Below are 14,234 nucleotides of genomic sequence, written 5' to 3' on the forward strand. Positions count from 1 at the left end.
ATCCTCTGACAGGTCATGTGACAGCTGGAGCCACAAGAGATCAGAACCAGATTTGTGACTGGATTAAGACCCGGAATCCTGTCATAATGTCTTTTCAAATAAAGCTGTTGCTGTTTGAAAACACAGCAGTTAAACTTTCTGCCTGACCATGAGGGGAGCTAGGGAGAAATTTACAAAACTAAATCCTTTTACAAAATAGTTCAAAAACCATTCACTGAAAAATCATGTGAGGACTCATATGCAGTAGAGAAACAAGCAGAATACAGAAAGTACAGAGGAGAGCTGAAAAAGTCAAAGAGATCAGCAAGATGTATGAGAAAAGATTAGCAGGTCACATAACTGGGAACACTGAAGTCTTTTACCAAACATATGGACAGTCAATGAAAGGGTGGGTCAATTAGGAGATCCTGTGGAGGCAGAGGGTGTGGCTGAGGTACCAATTAAGTACATTTCATCTGTCATCACAAAACAAACGGATGCTGCAAATGTCACAGTAAAGGAGGAGGAAGTGGAGAATTTGGAGGGGATGAAAATAGATAAAGAGGAGACAATAACAAGGTTAGCAGTGCTCACAGTAGAAAGGTCACCCGGTCTGGATAGGCTGCATCCTGGGTTGCTGAGGGAAGTAAGGGTGGAAATAGCGGAGACACGAACCACAATCTTTCTATCCTCCTCGAATATGCGAATGATGCCAGAGGACTGGAGGATGGAGGTAAGATTGGGTAGCTCGATCTTAGTTTAACTTGACCATTTTTATAATGTATCCATTGTCAAAACTAACAACGTTACGAAAGCCATTTTATAATTAACACATGACCAAAGGAACCATTTTGTGTTCAGTACTAATGTTTATATCCTGTATAATTAATGAGTAGCTACCCATCCTGAAACAGATGATTGTAAAAGTAATGAACCTTGATTGAGTTATAATTAATGAATCAATAAACATTTTAGAGAGAATGGGTTTTCATTTAAAGTTTGTTCAATCTAATTACTGTGAGTTTCTGTGTCTTTGTGGGAAAGGGCAGTTTCAGCTAAATGTATTCAAACAATGGACTTTTCTAGGACCCCTGATAAAACCCATGGTCTGGTACATCGTGACCTTCAAGAGTCTCGATTTAATGAATAGGAAACTTGTTTCAGATCAGATTGGGAGACAGTGTGAAACCACTCCTTTGTACTCATGTCTGAGATGCCGAGGATAGGTGACTGTTCGTGGAAGACGTCATTAAGAACTAATTAAATGTACCTAGCAACAGATAGGAGCAATTATTATTTTACAAGGTGGTGTGATGGCCATCCAGGGGTTAAAAGTAGGGATCTTGTAAGGTTTCAGTGTGCAGGAACACTAGAAGCTCTCAGGGGTAAAGGCTCAGATCATCAACCAGGTTCTCCACCTGATGAGGGATCTAGACTGGACAAAGAGGACCGTGACACTCTGAGACCAAGCTCGACCAGTACGCACACCTGCTAGAGCTGCAAAGGTATATTCCCCAAGTTTGTTAAGTATAATTTTACTTTCAATTATTAAGTACTATTTTTCTCTCAATACAAGTTCTGGACTTATTAAACAATTATCCTGTTGCCTTATTGGTTAAAGTCATGCCCAAAGTGATTGTCCACAATAGACTTTCCAGAACTGAAAGATAAGTCTGCAAGGATTGCTAATTTTACAGCCCTGTTTAAAAAGAGAGATAAACCCAGGAACTGCAGACCAGTTTCTCTAATGTCGGTGGTAGGGAAACTTTTAGAGGCAATTATCCAGGAGGAAATTAATTGTCACTTGGTAGAACATGGGCTAATAAATGACAGCCAGTACAGTTTGGTTAACAGAAGATTGTGTGTGAAATAATTAATTAATTTCTTTGATGAAGTTTCACACAGAGTTGACCAGGGTGGTGAGGTTGATGGTGTGTGTCTGGACTTCAAAATTGTGTTTTAAAAAGTACCATAAAATAGACTTGTTAACAAAATTCGAGCAGATGGGATTAAAGGGACAGTGGCAGCGTGGATACAAAATTGGCTGAGGGACAGAAAGCATAAAGTAGGGTGAATGCTTGTTTTTCAGAATGGAGGGACCAATACAGTAATGTCACTGTTGTTGCAGTGTGTGCAGTGTCTGACTCTGAGCTGTCCTAGGGAGGGGGCTGTTTGTGATGTTCCTGTGGGGTGTATTATCATCAGGGTATCTCTCTGAGCTGTCACAGGGATGGGGCAGTGTGTGATATCCTTGTGCATGTCATGCAGGCCCACTGGTGTGTGGTTCCATCCTGATGCCAAGAAACAGAGCCCCATCTACGGGCAAAAAGTCTCACTTCCCTGTGGGTGTCTTGAGAGAGAAGAAGGCTTAGGGAGAAAACCTGGGCAGTAATTCCGGAGTGGAGTCCCGTAGGCGGTTACCTGTTACTTATCAGGCTGTTTTCCAGCAACTCCTGTTGCAGAGCTGTTACCAAACAGTACTGGATTTTCCCTTTCCTTTGGACAATACTAGCAATGCTGAGAGGGGGTCCTGATGTTCAGGGTCTCCATACTATTTGCCCATGAGAGGACACTCCAACTTTGTGGTTAAACATTAACACAACATGGGAAGAAACAGTTACCGATTATAAGCTCTCATTCAATTGGTGTAGAGTATGAGCACCAGGGGTTACTTCCGACAGTGGTAGAGAACATCAGATCTCATTGGATAACTACCACCTACTCCAAGCTGGGTAACCCCAGTCAGTTAGTTGCTATCCTGCCACAACCTGCTTGCTTCAATGGGTGCTTGGAGCTCAGAGAGTCATCTCTCAACAGGTGGATCGATAATCTGTGCACCAGGCCAGACGAACTTAACAAAGAAGACACCAGTCCTTCGCATCACAAGCTGGAATCTAAGGACCATGTGTCCTGGCCTTACCGACAACCTTCTGCAGGTTGATGACACACACAAGACAGCTGTGAAGTACAAAGAACTCACAAGACTCAATGTGGACATTGCTGTTCTGCAGGAAACTAGACTCGTTCAAAGTGGATCCCTCAAAGAGAAACACTACACCTTCTTCTGGCAAGGGGAATGCCCAAGAGGCAACTCGTGAGCCTGGAGTGGGTTTCACAGTAAAAAACATGCTTCTTGCGATGAGTGACGCCCCCCCCCCCACCCCCCCACAGTTGGCTCAGAGACACTTCCTACTCTTCACTTGTCAACAAGCGCGGGCCCAGTTAATCTCATGTGCACCTATGTCCCGACACTCACCTCCACCCTAGATGTCAAGGATCAATTCTATGTGACACTTGATACTGCCATCAGTAGAATTCCCAGCACCGAGGGTTTGTACCTTCTGGGAGACTTCAACACAAGCTTGGGTACTGACTACAGCTTGGCCAACGAGCATAGGGAACCAGGGGCTTGGCAAGATGAACAAAAATGGACAGAGGTTGCTGGAGCTATGCTGTCAGCATGGATTCTGTGTGATGAACAGCTACTTCCAGGTCAAGCTGTGCCACAGGGTGTCCTGGAGACATCTGAGATCACGCCACTGGCACCAGCTAGACCTTATCATCACCAGATCTACCACCCTCAGCAGTGTCCTCATCACTCGCAGCTATCACAGTGCTGACTGTGACACTGATCACTCCCTGGTGTGTAACAAGGTCAGGCTTCAGACAAGGAAGCTTCACCCATCCATGAAGAAAGGTCGTCCTCAGATCAACACTCGCCGAACCACTGATCCAGAAAGGACCCAGGAGTTCCTCAACATCCTTGATCAGGCACTTTCAAACAACCATGCACTCACTGTGTATGGAAAAAGAGATGGGAGGAATGCTGACTGGTTTGAGGCTTATTGGACTGAAATAGAGTCAGTTATTGCACCTAAGAGGAGAGTCCTCATGAACTACAAACCAGTCCCGAGCAAACAAAATCTCGATGCTCTCAGAGCTTCCAGAAACAGGTCTCTGCAGACTGCTCGGCCCACCTCCTTCTGGAATGTGTCTTTGCAAAGCAGGTGTGGAAAGAGATGCAGTGGTTTTTGTTGAGGTTCATCCCAATCAGCTCTGTAACACAGAAGTCTGTGCTCTGTGGGTTGTTCCCAGGGACGCACACCGAGACAAACATCAACTGCTGCTGGAGGACTATCAATTCGGTGAAAGATGCTCTTTGGTCTGCCCGAAACTTGCTGGTCTTCCAGAGCAAAGAGTTGTCCATGATCGAATGCTGCAGACTGGCACATTCCAAGGTCCAGGACTACGTGCTGAGGGACGCACGACAGCTTGGGGCAGCCGCAGCAAAGGCTCAATGGGGAAAGACCACAGTGCAAGGTCCCCCCACCAAGTTGAACTGAGGGGCTGGATCCATCAGAAACCCCTCGAACTGTATTGGGAAAATTTTCATTTGCTGTAAAATGTAAAAATGTCCATGGCATGACAAATGAAATGGAAGGGTTGTGAGGCAACTCATGATTGTATTGAAGGAAACTGATCTCCCTTGTGCTGTTTGCATTTTTTGACTTGGTGCTGTTTGAAACTCTTTAGTAATGTATTTTTTACAGATTTTTATGAATAAAGTATATTTTATAAATTTAAAAAAAAACTGCTCGGCACTGCTGGTTAATCAATACTGGTTAAAACTCTGCAACAGCATACAATCTGCTGCTGAATCCGGGGATGCTGGAGGGATGTATGAAGGAATTAAGAAAGCAATGGGACCAGCAGTAACTAAATCAGCACCTTTGAAGACAAAGAGAGGGGTGATCATCACTGAACCTAACAAGCAGATGGAAAGGTGAGTGGAGCATTACCTTGAACTCTACATAACGGAGAACATTGTCATTGAAGTAGCTCTCAGCGCCATTCCAGACTTCCCTGTCATGGAGGAACTGGACAGTGAGCCCTCCATAGTGGAGCTCAACAAGGCCATTGACCGTCTTGCCAGTAGTAAAGCCCCGGGAAATGATGTTATTCCACCTGGAATCATCAAAAGTGGAAAAGCGGCTCTGCTGCAGCATCTCCATGAACTTCTGTGCCTCTGTTGGAAGGAAAGATCTGCACCTCAAAACATACGTGATGCAAATATTGTCACCTTGTCCAAAAATAAGGGGGAAATCGCAGTGACTGCAGAAATTACCGAGGCATCTGCTTGCTAAGTATTGTGGGGAAGGTCTTTGCTCACATTGCTCTGACCAGATTGAAGACCCTGGCATCACACATCTATCCTGAGTCTCAGTGCAGCTTCAGAGCTGGTAGATCGACAGTCGACATGATTTTCTCACGTCGGCAGTTACAGGAGAAGTACTGTGAACAGTACAGACCACACTACATTGTCTTTATCGACATCACCAAGGCCTTCGATCTTGTCAGCAGAGACGGACTCTTCAAACTGCTGTGGAAACTAGGCTGCCCTCCTGAACTCTTGGGCGTCATTTCTTTCCACGAAACATGCACAGTTCCGTCAGTTACAAAGGAGCAACATCAGACACTTTCAAGATCAGCAGTGGAGTAAAGCAGGTTGTAAGCTCCTCACAGCTCACATCTTTACAATTAGCATACTCTTCTCCATTCTGCTATTTTACACTTTCAGTGACTCAGATGGGGGATGTCCACCTGCATACCAGAGCTGACGACAAGCTGTTCAACTTGGCAAGACTGTGCGCCATGACCAAAGTGGGTAAATTCCTAGTCCGTGAGTTGCTGTTTGCTGATGACGCTGTGCTGAAATCCCATAATGAAGTTCACTTGCACCAGCTTGTAGATCGCTTATCCCTGGCCTGCAAGGAGTTTGGACTGATGATCAGCATCAGGAAGATCAAAGTTATGGGCCAGGACGTAGAGACTCCACCTTCCATCAACATCGACAGCCTCACTTTGGAGGTTGTCAACAGCTTCACATACCTTGGATCAACAATCACCAGCAATCTGTCCCTTGATGCTGAAATCAGCACCAGGATTGTCAATGCTGCAGCTGTCATGTCAAAGTTGAGAAGACGAGTGTGAACCGACAGCAAACTGATCGAAAATATAAAGCTCTGCGTGTACCAGGCTTGTGTTCTCAGCACCCTCCTTTATAGTAGAGAAGCATCAACAACTTATGTAAGCCAAGAAAAGCAGCTGAACAGCTTCCACCTCCGCTGTCTCAGATGAATATTGGGCATCTCCTGGCAGGACAGAGTGCCGAATGCAGAAGTACACCAGCGTGCAGGGATCTGCAGCATGTTTGCCCTCTTGAGTCAGCGGTGACTCTGTTGACTGGGTCATGTGTGCTGAATGGATGACGGTCGCTTTGCCAAAGACACACTCTTTGGTGAGCTTGCTATCAGCACGAGACCAACAGGTCACCCACGTCTATGATACAAGGACATCTGCAAGTGAGATCTCAAGCAGACTGAGATTGGAGTCGATGCATGGGAAGTCCTTCCTGCTGACTGGAATTCCTGGAGAAAGGCATTCAGGAAGACCATGGGAAAAGCAGAGGACAAAAGAAATGACCAGTTGGGGGCAAAGAGAGCTCAGAGGAAGGAAAAATTATCAGTCGACCTCGGGCCAATGATATTCATCTGTACCAGCTGTGGAAGGGATTGTCACTCACGAGTCGTCCTCGACAGCCACAACAAACGATGCTTAATACAGAAGTGACGTACACCCCGGGCGTAGCCCATCGTCTTCTGAGACGGACGATTGCCTATTACTACTACAACTACAGCTACAACTACAAGAGCGGGTCATGAGGCTGGGAACTCTGTGGCGACTAACTCATCTCTTGACTCGCCAAAGACTGCCCACTACCTACAAGGCACAAGTCAGAAATGTGATGGAATACTCATGCCTGGATGAGTGCAGCTCCAACAACACTCAAGAGATTGACACCATCAGGTCAAAGCAGCCCACTTGATTGGCACCCCATCCACCACCTTAAACATTCATTCCCTCTAGCAACAGTGCAGAGTGGCAGCAGTGTGTAACATTTACAAGATGAACTGCAGCAACTTGCCAAGCCTCCTTCAACAGCACCTTCCAACCCACAAACACTACCACCTAGAAGGATAAAGGCAGCAGACGCATGGGAACATCACCACCTTCAAGTTCCCCTCCAAGTCACACACCATCCTGACTTGGCACTATACCGCCATTCCTTCACTGTTGCAGGGTCAAAAACCAGGAACACCCTCCCAACAAGCACTGTGGAGGTGCCAGGGGATTGAACAGTGGCAAATGTGACTTGCTATTTCAACAAAGGGTGTAAGGACAATCCAGGTAACTACAGGCCAGTTAGATTAACAGCAGTGGTGAGTAAGGTTTTAGGAACAATAATTAGGGAAAAAAATCAACAGTCACTTGGAGAGATTTGAGTTAATTAAGGAGAGTGAGCATGGATTTATAAATGGGAGTTCATGCTTGACTAACTGCATTTTTTGATGAACTAACAGGAAGATGATGCAGCGAATGTTGTTGATATGGATTTTAAGAAAGGATGGATGGATGGATTAAGAATGGATGAGAAGGGGATTGAGTTTAAGAGCCGCGAGGCTATGCTGCAGCTCTATAAAGCCCTGGTTTGACTACACTTGGAATATTGTGTTCAGTTCTGGTCGCCTCATTATAGGAAGGATGTGGAAGCTTTAGAGAGGGTGCAGAGGAGATTTACCAGGATGCTGCCTGGACTGGAGGGCATGTCTTATGAAGAAAGGTTGAGGGAGCTCGGGCTTTTCTCATTGAAGCGAAGAAGGATGAGAGGTGACTTGATAGAGGTGTGCCACTTGATGAGAGGCATAGATAGAGTGGATAGCCAGAGACTTTTTCGCAGGGCGGAAAGGGCTATCACCAGGGGGCATAATTTTAAGGTGATTGGCGGAAGGTTTAGGGGAGATGTCAGAGGTAGGTTCTTTACACAGAGAGTGGTGGGTGCGTGGAATGCATTGCCAGCGGTGGTAGAAGAAGCAGATACATTAGGGGCATTTAAGCGACTCTTGGATAGGTACATGGATGATAGTAGAATGAAGGGCATGTAGGTAGTTTGATCTTAGAGTAGGTTAAAGAGTCGGCACAACATCGTGGGCCGAAGGGCCTGTACTGTGCTGTACTGTTCTAAGGTACCACATAAAAGGGTGGTTAACAAAAGTGAGGTTCATGCAATAGGAGACTCCCTGTCCAATTGGATAGAAAATTGCCTTAAGGACAGAAAATAGCGAATCATAGTAAACGGTTCTTTGTCAGACTGGAGGATGTTCGACAGTGGGTGTTCTCCAATGGTCACTGCGAGAACCACTGCTTTTTCTGCTATATGTAAATGACTAGGATCTTGGAAAATAGAGTAGAATCTCAAAATATGCTGATAACACCAAACCTGGAGGAGTGGTAAATAGTGAGGATGAAATGAACTGCCTGCAACAGGACAGTGATAGGCTAGCAGAATGGGCAGACAGGTGGCAGATAGAATTTAATAGTGACTAGTGTGAGGTGATAGACTTTCGCAGAAGGGATAGGGAGAGGCAATATATACTTAATGACACAGTTCTAAAGAGTGCTAAAAATAAGGCTCTTTATAGTGTCTTGTTGGTCCAGGGGTATGGTTTTCATTTTCGATGTGTAATTGGATAGCATGTGAGAGATCCTAGTTTCTAATCCTGCATGACTCCTACTTCATTTGCATTTTTAGTTGAAGGTCATCGATTGGTTGCAGCCTTACAAAAAGCGGAGTTGACTTTCACACGGAGCCTGTTTGAGGACCAGAGAACTGGATTCAAAGAGCCTGTTGACAAAATTGAAATGAACTAAATGTACAGATTGCCAAGTGTGTGTATGAAGGTGAAGCAGTAACTGAGAGCTGGATCCAAAAACAACAGGACTGGGTTCTGGTATGGAATGGAATTCTTCTGTGTTTCTGTTGTTTGTCTTGGATTAACTCATCGATTTTTTTGTTTTTCACTTTGTCGATTTGTTTGAATAATTGTGGATCCTTCTTCAGGGTGTTTTCTTTCACCAGGTAGTTCTGACCTCTGATGATGTTGATCGTAATAAGCTTCAACTCACTGATAGTTTTGGAAGTGAGCAAATTTCCTTTGCTTGAGTCTACAACATGGAACTCAGTCTGACATGTGGATCCATGGGAGGATTTGAAAGCTGCCCCAGCGTTGGAGCATACAGTTGCATCCATCCAATAAGAGACCGAGTAGAAGTGACAGTTCAGTCAGTCGAACATGAGACTTTTAATCTCAGGGTTGTGAGTTTGAGTGCCATTCTGTTTTTCCCTTTTTTTAGGCTTCATTAGCAGAGAGTACAAGGATTGTTTGACGTGAAATTCAACAACAGTATGAGAAAGTCTCACTTTGATTCGGGACTCTTATCTCTCTGCAGCATCTCACTGTGAAAGATTGAACTTTATCTCATTTCCTTCTCAGCACAGGGTCAGTGCGGCTCAGTGGGACTTCTGGCTGTCTCCCGCTTCACAATCCATCAGTGCTGAGAAAGCAATGGGGAATATTACTCACATGTTGTATTCTGTAAACTTTTGGAAAAAATTGAATTATGTATTTACTTCCAAAACATTCATTCTCAGTTCTGGGAAAAATACAGTATATGATCGACTGTATCAGGAAGTGGGAAAAGTTAAAATATGTTGTGACCAGTGGAGAAGTGGGATGAGAATAAATAGTGCCCTTCTCTGATTTCAACTGCGCAAGCCTTTTCAATCTGGCTCTGTAGCTTAGTTGGTTACAGCACCTATCTAGTAAATAGGAGATCCTGGGTTCAACTCCCAGTAGAGTCTTATTGCACATTTGCAGTGTGCTTTAGAAGCTTCCTTATCTTTCATTTACATTTCTGTCTTGTGAAATTTGACTTCGAATTCAAATTACATGATGAATTTCAGTCACAGGAGAAAACAGCCTTTGTGAAGGATGTGAGTTTGGAATGGCTGTTCCTCCTTGCACAGAAATTCAGTGCTGATACGCCAAAGGCAACTTCTTTGATAGAAGTTTGTTCACAGTTACATTCAACCTGGAAAACAGCTCGACATTAATCTCACTGAAGGAAAGTTTGACTGCGTTGTATGTTTCAGTGTGTTTGTGTCGTTATGTGTTGCTTTCAACCGTGACTGGGACATGACGCAAGTGGGAGGGTTGATCCGAGGTTTGGAATATTTGTCAGTCAGGAACAAGAAAAATCAAAGGAAGCAAATAAGAAAACCTATGTCTCATGTGGTTACCGACAGACGGTGAGAAAATATTAAACTTTGTTCTATTCAATACAGCTGTGTGAACTTTGACCTGTTCTACCTTTTTATAAACAGTATTTGAAGGGTCTCGGTAACAGTATTCAGTGTTGATGAGAGTGGGGTCTGGGTGAGCATCTGCTGAGTGTGACAGGGTCAGGACTGGATGCAGGAAGTTCTCTGACAGTCTCTCACTCTCTCTCTCTCTCCCTGATGGGTTGAGTTGATTTTCAACTGGCAGCTGTTGGTGTTTCAATAAATGAAAGAGGTTCCCTCCACCCAATTTTTTTGAACAGACAGTGTAGTATAAGGATGTAAAGGGTTAATGCTGAAGACAGTGGGATCAACCCCTCCCACTGTCAGAGTGATGATGTAACAGTCACATGAGATGAGGTTTGGAAGAGAGAGCAGCACCAAGGATGCTAGCTTCGGAGGCTTGATGAGTGTGTACATAGTATTGTGTAAATTAGAAAAGAGTTCTTAGTTCTTCCAGCAGGAAATGTGTCCAAAAAATATTGAGAAATTCACACTTTTGTTATTCAGGAGTGGAAACACAGATATTAACTCCAAGTGACAGTTCTGGGTTCATTTAACAAAAAAAAGGTAGAGAATAATATTACTCACTGATTGAAATCCCCCAGTGAGGAGACAGTTAAACAGGTGATCTGTTGGGGCATCATTCGATCCAAGGTTTCGGCAGCATTTAATCTCCCTTTTTGGTGAAATTCTTCGTTATTTGCATCTTTTTTTAAAATCCAGCTTTGATGGGTGGGTGAAAAAACTCAGAAAAACTGAACAGTTCCATCCTTTCTTTTCTTCCTTCTTCCCACCAGTTTCTCTTTTCTGTCCCAGATCAATATAATGATGAGACTCCCAATTTAATCTGCTGTTTTATCTATTCCAATCAAAATTCAACATTCCAATCAAATCTATTTGTTATTCCACAGTGTCTCTCCATGTGTTTTATTCTGTTGTATTCTCTCACAGTCTGTTTGATGATCAATGTTACATCTCACTCTCTGTTCTGGTGAAGACCAGAAGCAGTGATATCTGTTTGCACCACCCACCAAGTCGGCCTGAAGCTGTGCCTCACCGATCATGTGGAGTTAGGAACATAGGAACATAGGAGCAGGAGTCGGCCATTCAGCCCATCGAGCCTGCCCCACCATTCAATATGATCATGGCTGATCATCCACTTCAATGCCTATTTCCCCACACTTTCCTCATATTCCCTTATGTCATTTGTATTTAGAAATCTGTCAATCTCTGCTTTAAACATACTCAATGACTGAGCTTCCATAGCCCTCTGGGGTAAAGAATTCCAAAGATTCACAACCTTCTGAGTAACAACATTTCTCCTCATCTCTGTCCTAAGTGGTTTCATCCTTATTTTGAAATTGCACCCTCTGGTTTTCGACTCCCCAACCAGGAGAAACATCTTAGCTGCATCTACCCTGACTGTCCTTTAAGTATTTTGTGGGTTTCAATGGGATCACCTCTCATTCTTTGAAACTCCAGAGAATACAGCCCGTTTCCCCAATCTCTCTTCATAGGACATTCGCACCATCCCAGGAACAAGTCTGATTAACCTTTGTTGCACTCCCTCTGTGGCAATAATATCCTTCATAAGGTAAGGAGACCAAAACTGCACACAGTACTCCAAGTGCGGTCTAAGCAAGGTTCTTTCCAATTGAAGCAAGAATTCACTATTCCTGTACTCAAATCCTCTTGTGATAAAGGCTAACATACCAATAGCCTTCCTAATTGCTTGCTGCACCTGCATGTTAGCTTTCAGTGACTTATTGACATGGACACCCAGATCACCCTTATATTCTGTACCTCAGTTAATAAAGGAAAGGATTCCAGATACCAGCTGAACCACCTTATTGACCTGTCCTGCTACTTCAGGGATCTGTGGACATTCACTCCAACGTCTCTCACTTCCTCGACACCATTCAGTGTTCTCCCGTTAATTGTGTATTCCTTTGCCTTTTTTGACGCCTGCTCTCGCTGTTCCCTGCTCTCCGAGTGAAATCTTTCTCCCTCTCCTGGGCTCTTTATGCTCCGCTTCGCTTTCACTGTTTCCCTCTCTCTTAATGTATCAATATTTGTTTGCCTTGTGTTTAATTTAAAATATGGATTAACTGTATTTTACAGTTGTAGGTTTTATTTGGTAGTCCTGTACAAGTTGTGGATTGGTATTTAATATTCAGTTCTGTGAAAACGATTGTGAATGAAAATATAACTTTCAATCTTATACATGGGCTGGTCTGCAAGCTCCAAGTCCTTCATTTTGTAGTAATGGAATTGATACTGTATCTTTCAGTCTTAATCTCTGTGGGATTTTTGAACTGGTATGTAATGCATAACATGGTCTAACGTCTGATGTACATTATGGGATTCATCGGAAATAGGGGCATTCGGCCATTCAGCCCATCGAGCCTGCTCCACCATTCAAACAGATTGTGGCTGATCATCTACCTCTATGCCATAATCTATCGATTTCTGTCTTGAATATGTTCAATGATTGAGCCTCCACAGCCCTCTGGGATAAAGAATTCCACAGATTTCCCACCCTCTGAGCAAAGAAATTCCTGCTCATCTCAGTCTCAAATGGCCTGCCCTTATTCTGAGACTGTGTCCCCTTGTTCTAGACGCACTAGACAGAAGAAACATCCTATCCATATCTCCCCTGTGACACCCTGTAGGAACTTTGAAAGTTTCAATGAGATCACCTCTCATTCTTCAAAACTCCAGAGAATTTCGGCCCAGTTTCTGCAGTCTCTCATCAGAAGACAACCCCACCATCCCAGGGGATTAGTCTGGTGAATCTCCGTTGCACTCCCTCTATGACAAGTCTATCCTTCCTTAGATAAGGAAACCAAAATTGTACGGAATATTCCAGGTGCGGTCTCATCTAGACTTTATACAATTGAAGCAATACATCTTTACTCATGCACTCAAATCCCCTTTCAATGAAGCCAACATACCAGTTGCCTCTTAATTGCTTTCTGCACCTGCACACTAACTTTTAGTGTCTCATGAACAAGGACACCCAGGTCCCTTTGGACATCGACACTTCCCAGCCTCTCACCATTTAAGAAATACTCTGTCTTTCTGTTTATTCTACCAAAGTGGAGAACTTCACACTTATTCACATGATATTCCATCTGCTATGTTCTAGCCCATTCACTTAGCCTGTCCAAATCCCCTTGAAGCCTCCTTGCATTCATTCTGTACCTTTCAATCATGTAAATTTTGTCTGTTCTATTTCAGATTTTATATTTAAAATGTAACCATGGTGACAGAGTTTATTGAGATCTGATAGTGAGTTTGTTTTTGGACTGCGATTGATGTATCAACCTGTCAGCTGTACTGAATTGGAGTGAAATGGAAACAACTTCTGTCTCTCCTGCTGTTGTTTGACTGTTGGATTGAAAATGTGTCTCTCGACTTTGGGATCAGTGTCTGTCTGACTACTTCTTTTGTTTGTTCCAGTGGAACTGATGAGCTGGCAGTATCTCTGTGCTTTGGGAGTGATCCTGTACCGACTGTGTGTTGGAACGAGATCACTGCACTTTTCCTTGTGTCCAGGAATCACCACATCCATTCAGGTTCCTTCATGTATTTTCCTGCAGGAATGAAAGAACTGGTGAGATAGACGATACAAAAGCGATCAATGTAATCGTCCCAATAATAATCATTATGAACAATCACAAATTGAAAACCAGGAACACAAACAGTGTCAGTGTCTGACTCCACTGCAGTACTGCAGTATTCAGCTTCTGTTTACCAGGTGTTTGCAGAGGTTTTACAACAAGTTTGTGACATTCAGAAACAACACAAGCCCTGCACTGCTCAATGACTGGGACTGTCCGATAGAGCAGTGACCTTTACACAGTCACATTTCTATTTCAACGGAAAACAAGCAGCCACTATTTAAAATGTGCCTTTCACACTTCTCACCTGGTGTCTGCAATAAATGTTCTTTGTCTAACTGTCCACATCGTTATTTTGCGGCTATTTTTCCTCCACTGTTCACAATCCAACA

General features: G+C 43.8%; 1 non-coding gene across 1 annotated transcript; it reads left to right on the plus strand.

Annotated features, from left to right (window-relative positions):
• The first annotated feature begins 9,665 nt into the window (after nucleotides 1-9,665).
• trnat-agu (transfer RNA threonine (anticodon AGU)) lies at nucleotides 9,666-9,739 on the plus strand. The gene has a single exon. It is a non-coding gene; the product is annotated as a tRNA-Thr (tRNA).
• Nucleotides 9,740-14,234: the final 4,495 nt, after the last annotated feature.

This window comes from Heterodontus francisci, unplaced genomic scaffold (assembly GCF_036365525.1).
Source record: "Heterodontus francisci isolate sHetFra1 unplaced genomic scaffold, sHetFra1.hap1 HAP1_SCAFFOLD_43, whole genome shotgun sequence".
Lineage (NCBI taxonomy): Eukaryota > Metazoa > Chordata > Chondrichthyes > Heterodontiformes > Heterodontidae > Heterodontus > Heterodontus francisci.